Raw genomic sequence first — 7,500 nt, 5'->3', positions numbered from 1 at the left:
CTTTTTTCAGGAGAGCTAAGAAAAGGGGGAGATAACAAACGGTGATCGAAGAACGAGGGGCTGTGTGTGGGAGATAGAATGCTGGTGATCTTGACGTATGTAGTGTGAAAATGGGGAAGGGAGAAAGCAGTTGGTCAGTTGTAGTGTGCGTGGTGTGATGCGAGGGTATTGGTGTGGTGTGATGTGAGGGTATTGAGAGGTGGGGAAGGCATGGGTGGAGTGTGGGTTAGGCTGAGGGTGGGGTAGAGGTAGGGGTCTGTGGGTAGGGTGGGGTATGTGGGTAGGGGTGGGTGGTGGGTGTAAGGAATTGGATGGGGTGGAGTGGGAAGGTAGAGTAGGAGTGTGTTGGGGTGTGGTGGGATGAGCTTATGAGGGGGTGTTGACGATGATATATATATATATATGTATGTATGTATGTATGTATGTGTATGTATATAAATGTGTGTGTGTGTATATATATATAGCTATAGACACACGCATACATATTTATGCATGTATATATGTATGTATGTATATATATATATATATATATATATATATATATATATATATATACATATATATACATATATTTATGTATATATACATATTTATGCATGTATATATGTATGTATGTACATATACATATATATATATATATATATATATATATATATATATATATACATATATATACATATATTTATGTATATATACATATTTATGCATGTATATATGTATGTATGTACATATACATATATATATATATATATATATATATATATATATATATATATATATATATATACATATATATATATATATATATATATATATATATATATATATATATATGCATATATGTATGTACACATGTATATATATATGCATATATGTATGTATGTATGTATGTGCATTTGTGTGCGCGCACGCACAAACACACTCGCGCGTACATCTATTCATCCATTACCAATCAGTGACATTTCTTTCTCTTTGGAATGTTTGATGATATCACATCACGCGATAGACATATGTAGAGGAAACGTAATCAAAAAATTTCCCATTAGTCTTTCATTCTTTTGACTGGGTGGTGGGGGTTCTATAGGATTGATGTGTAGGAAAGGGGTTGCGCTCGTTTTTTTGCTTTCACTGTCCCTCCCAAGCGCTGTGAGATAGCTTCCATTAATATTCCTAGTTTCAACAATCGACAAACAATAACTACCAACCAAATCTCACTTCCAGTCTCTTGCCTTCGGGAGAAAAAAAAAGAACCGAAAACTGATTGGACATTTCTGTCTTTCATACACGACAACTGTTTTTCTGCGCTTGCAATTATTTAAGCCGGCATTTGAGTATATATTTCCAATAATTATATTACGATTAGTTTTCGATTACTTCGATCTCCAGCTGATTTATTTGCTAGTGTGCACATGGTAAATGACTGGCTTCGAGCTGGGAAGCTCATGGTTTAGATGATTCGAGCAACGATTCCTAGTGAATTACATACTACCCACTAAGGAGCGATAAGTGCTGAAAAGGGAACAGTGAACTAAGTATGAACTTTGAGTTGTGGACGCTGATACGTACCAGAAATATTTTGAGTAGACGTTCGGCAAATTTTAAAAAGAATGGTTAAGAAACACTTGTTTCTCACGCTACTAAGTATCAAATATATTTTTAAGTGGACGTTCGGCAAATTATTTTTAAATGTTTAGGAAACTGTGTGTTTAGATATAAATGCTCCTAGTTTGAATTTAGACTGGTGTCGTATACGCTTCTATTAATAAAACTCACCACCTGATAATGATAATATCCGGAGATCAAACATATCAAAACGTTGCAGAGGTATATATCATGCAAATATGTATTTTATGGAAGAATTTCATAATCCAGAATGTCCGAATGTCAATGAAAGAAGCTGTAAGATATCTCGCCGCAGGAAGAAGAGCAGGTTACATGGTGTACGAGCAAGTTTCGAAGGTAGAAGTAGTCGATTCGGACTTTTTCTTCTGGTCCCAGTTATTCCAAAGATGCGGTTGCCCTTCACGTAATTCTCTCCTACAATCAACGTGATACGGAGTGTGAAAAACGGTTGGGGGGGGGAAACTTTATATTATAGGTACATTCCATCTAATAGGCTTCATAAAATATCTCGTCTACCCCATGTCTGACTCAGAAGACTGGAGTCAGCCCGAGGCATGTATAAATTATACATCTCTAAGATACAACACAGAAGGGTGTTGTATCCGAGAAACGTCAACTTTCAAAACCTCAACGTTGCGAAACGAACTTCTAAACAATTCAACCATGCATAAGTCCGGATATTGATAACCTTAAGTATTCGTCTCTATCATATTTATGAAATAGAAACCATTTTATTTGCTTCTTCCTTCTTGACATCTAGTAAACTTATTAAAAATACTATCAAGTTTCTATTTCGGCAGCGCCAACAAAACTTACTCATTTCCCGATATTTCACTAAGATGCCATAGAAGCACACTGAACGTCTTTTTCATAGCATCTGCTTCTGAAAATCAATTTGTTTACTTCTGAGGTTTCCCTTTAAGCATTCATGAAATAAATATTATAAGACGCTATCAAACTTGAAAGATTTCTCTATTGTTCTCCATTATTATGGCAGAGAGCTGGCAGAATCGTTACCACAACGGATGAAATTCTTAGCGGCACTTTCGTCTGTCTTTAAGTTCTGAGTTCAAATTCCGGCGAGGTCGACTTTGCTTTTATAATTTTCGGGTTGATGCAATAAGTATCAGTTGAAAACTGGGTCTGATGTCATCGGCAAGCCCCTTTCACCAAACTTTCAGGCTGTGGCCATATAACAGAAATGATTATTTAGCGCTTTTTCGTCCATCTTCTCGTTCTGAGTTCAAATTTTGCCGAGGTTGACTTTACCTTCTATCAATTTGGCGCCGATAAAGTAAGTACCAGTTGACTACTGAGGTCGATGTATTCAGCTAGCTCCTTCTAAATTTTAGGTATCGTGCCTATACTAGGAAGATAGAATCATTAACCATGCACCTTATTATCACCAAACTGTACTTGCTATTAATTTCTCGAGGAAGGGAAATTACATCCCGAGCACTATGCTCAAAGTTTGCCAACACAACCACTCGTAACATACCACATAGAGCCAACCCGAATCTACTTAACAACATTCATGGGATTATCCTTAATGATAATTTGAATATTTCTAACTTTCACTCTCAATGATCTTCCAGCAGAATAAATCTTTGTCCCTCAATACTTACTGCCTGCCCCCATCTCTGCTTCTTGTGCTTCCCTTCAAACTCTGGCGAATTAAATTACACTCATCGTCAATCATCGTCTATTATTCATATTTAGATTTAGATTTCTCGTTTGATTATTAACAATAAAGACGCTACAATTCATGCAACGGTTATTGATATTTCCCTTATTCTTAACGTAAATATGACTAACCTTACAATTAAATTGAATAAGCACGTTCTCGTAAGTTCTTTTCATTGCTATAATTAATATAGCCAATACAATTGCTCTGGCTGGTATAATAATAATAATAGTTATAATAATAATTATTATTATCATTGTTGTTGTTGTTATTATTTTAGTAGTAGTAGTAGTAGTAGTAAGGCGGCAAGCTTGATAGAATTATTTGCACGCTGGCCGAAATGTTTAGTTGTATTTTATGAGACATTAGGTGTTCTGAGTTCAAATTCCACCAAGGTCAACTTTGCTTTTCCTCCTTTTGGACTGCCTGTACCGCCCAGGGATCGTTAAAATCGACTAGCTCATATCCTAAAAGTTCAAGCCTTCTGCCTCTGATAGAAAGAATTATTATTATTATTATTAAGGCAACGAACTGACGGAATAGTTAGCTCGTCAAATGCCAGGAAAGAATTGGGGTCGATTCAATCGAATTCCACCGCTTCAAAACTGCTGGCCCAGCGAAAAATTCAAAACTAATCTTCTTCTTCTTATTATTATTATTATTATTCAATAGTCTTATTTTTATAACGTGATTTCACTGCACTACCGAGCACAGTTCTGTGTGCCTTGGGTATGCGCTGTGGTTTGTTGTGGTGCTCTTATTTTTGCTGTATTGAAAGTGTTTTCCCAAGGATGTGCGCTGTTCCTACTAGTGCTATTTTCTGTATGTTATATATACTTGTAAGCAATGGTATTTCTGTTATGTATTTGCCTGAATATTTGTTTACCATACTTAATGCGCCTACTATGATAGGAAATATTTCTGATTTTAGATTCCACATTCGAATTAGCTCTTTTTTCCAGGTCCTTGTATTTTGAAATATTCCCCGTTTCTTTTAGAGAAACATTGTCATCTGTTGGTATTGATACACCGATTAGAAAGCATTTTTTTCTTGGTGATCTCTAACAACTATATCCGGCATATTGGCCTTAATTCTTCTATCTGTGTGTATTAGCATATTCCAGGATGGGTGGAGGGGTGGAGGAGGGGCGGAGGAGGGGCGGAGGAGGGGCGGAGGAGGGGCGGAGGAGGGGCGGAGGAGGGGCGGGGAAGGGGTGGAGGAGGGGTGGAGGAGGGGTGGAGGAGGGGTGGAGGGTGGAGGAGGGTGGAGGAGGGTGGAGGAGGGTGGAGGAGGGTGGAGGAGGGTGGAGGAGGGTGGAGGAGGGTGGAGGAGGGTGGAGGGGTGGATGAGGGTGGAGGTAGTAGGGGATGAGGAGGGGGAGAAGGGCGGAGGAGGGGTGGAGGTAGTAGGGGATGAGGAGGGGGAAGGGAGGTGGAGAACGAGAAATTGAAAGAGGACGAGGGGGAGAAGGAGGAGGAGGAGGGGGAGAAGGAGGAGGAGGAGGAGGAGGAGGAGGAGGGTGGAGGGGTGGATGAGGGTGGAGGTAGTAGGGGATGAGGAGGGGGAGAAGGGCGGAGGAGGGGTGGAGGTAGTAGGGGATGAGGAGGGGGAAGGGAGGTGGAGAACGAGAAATTGAAAGAGGACGAGGGGGAGAAGGAGGAGGAGGAGGAGGAGGAGGAGGAGGTGGAAGTGAGGTGGATTATGAGGAGGAGCAAGAGTAAGAAGGGTAAGAAGAGGAGGAGGACGACGACAGCGACAGAATGATGGCACGGTGACAACAATGACGACAGTAGTAGCAATGTGAGGAGGAAGTTGATGATGGAGGAGGCGGTGGCTGTTGGCTGGTGGTGGTGGTGGTGGTGGTGGTGGTTATCGTGATGAAGATGATTATGCTTTTGATGATGACATTTGACAATGATGACAGTGATGACAACAACCAGAATGAGGGGGAGGATGCGGTGGCGGCTGCAGTGGTTGTGGTTGTGGTGGTGGTGGTGGTGGCGGCTGCTGTGGTGGCGGTGGTGGTGGTGGTGGTACCGTTGGAAGAGAACAAAACATTGGCGACAGAGTCATTCAACACGTCAATAAATTTCATATTGTTTTTGTTTTGTTTTTGTTTCACTTCTCGTTCAGCTCTTTCCTTTGTCAATTAGAAATGTCCAATTCACTTTCCGTTTCCTTTTTCTTATTCATTTCTATTGTTGATTTCTCTCTTGTTCTTGACGTAAATATTTGTTTCGTTACTAAGAGAACATAAAAGATTCAATGCAAGACAAGTAGAATGACAGCATTGCCACTAATATCGCAATAGGTGACATCTAAATTATGCACTGACAAAGTATCTGGCTTTGATCTTCACAGAAATTAATATTGTTTCAGTGTAACAAAGAAAGTTCAGTGAATTTTGGAGAGAGAAGTGGATTCTTGTTTTTCAAAAATTTTCCTGGCCAATTAGAATATAGCGAAATACTACGTATGCTAATAGTTATATGATTATATAAACATACAAACAAAAACATTACAGGCGGAGAGAGAGGGGGGATAAAGAGAGAAAAGTGATCATACAGAGGCACACAAGTATATATATATATATATATATATATATATATATATATATATATATATATATATATATATATGAATTTGGTACTGCAGTTGAGGCACCGAAAATTAGTGCGGTATTATCCGTACAGTTTCAAAATAAGGTGAATAAAATCAAAATAAGCAACAGGATATATGATGTAATATAATAACAGGATATATGTTCAATTAAATGGAGTCGCTTGAAACGATCGTGCTGCATCACCTCTGGATATACTGCTGCTTATTTTGATATATATATATATATATATATATATATATATATATATATATATATATATATTGAAATAATAAAGGTAAAAAATTGAATAGTAATTTGATTAATATCAATATATGTATATATGTATATGCGTATATATGTATATGTGTGTGTGTGTGTGTGTGTGTGTGTGTGTGTGTGTGTGTGTATTTCTGACTGTCTATGTCACCCTACGCTTGATCAAACGGTACTGGTGTGCTTACGTTGACGTAACTTAGCCGTTCGGCAGAAAACAGCGATAGAATAAATACTAGGTTTTGAATATATAAAAACTAGGGGCGATACATTCGAATAAAAATTCTTAAAGGTGGCACTCTAGCTTGGCTGTAGTCTAATGACCGACAAAAGTTAAGGACAAAAATTATATATGTATATATATATATATATATATTGAAATAATAAAGGTAAAAAATTGAATAGTAATTTGATTAATATCAATATATGTATATATGTATATGCGTATATATGTATATGCGTGTGTGTGTGTGTGTGTGTGTGTGTGTGTGTGTGTGTGTGTGTGTGTGTGTGTATTTCTGACTGTCTATGTCACCCTACGCTTAATCAAACGGTACTGGTGTGCTTACGTTGACGTAACTTAGCCGTTCGGCAGAAAACAGCGATAGAATAAATACTAGGTTTTGAATATATAAAAACTAGGGGCGATACATTCGAATAAAAATTCTTAAAGGTGGCGCTCTAGCTTGGCTGTAGTCTAATGACCGACAAAAGTTAAGGACAAAAATTATATATATATATATATATATATATATATATATATATATATATATATATATATATATATATTATTAATTTATTTATTTATGGGTTTCAACCAAGTGGCTGTGGTCATGCTGGAGCACCACCGTGACTTTCCGTCTTTATGCTGTGCTCTCCTCATGTTCCTTGCATGGCTCTTCTCCTCCACTTGATATAGTCCAATCAATAGTTTTGATGGCACATCTGGCGTATAAGAGAATTTGACATCGCTCCCCTAAACTGTGTCTCATTTCGAGCCATTGGTTCGTCTGGTATCGTGGAGTGGAAAGCGTCGAGTTTTGTTTTTAAGACCTCTATATCCATGTCTTGCAGGATATATAAATGATCTTCATGTTAGTTTGTGAACGGGTTATGTTCTTGTCTTACGTTGCATACTTAGGTTTTTAATGTTTACTTGATGACGGCGGGGTTTTGTTATGAAGTAACATATGAATGCATAAAACAAAATGCTGCTGAAATAGCTGTTTTGAATTTAGAGAAAAAAATGCATGTCGGGATTGATGGTTCCACATGTTCCACATGTTGAAATGTGCTCGCGCGTGTATGTGCGCGCGC

Source organism: Octopus bimaculoides, chromosome 22, assembly GCF_046866305.1.
Source record: "Octopus bimaculoides isolate indiv1 chromosome 22, ASM4686630v1, whole genome shotgun sequence".
Taxonomy (NCBI): domain Eukaryota; kingdom Metazoa; phylum Mollusca; class Cephalopoda; order Octopoda; family Octopodidae; genus Octopus; species Octopus bimaculoides.
The sequence above is the reverse complement of the archived record's forward strand: the minus strand, read 5'-3'. Positions refer to the sequence as shown.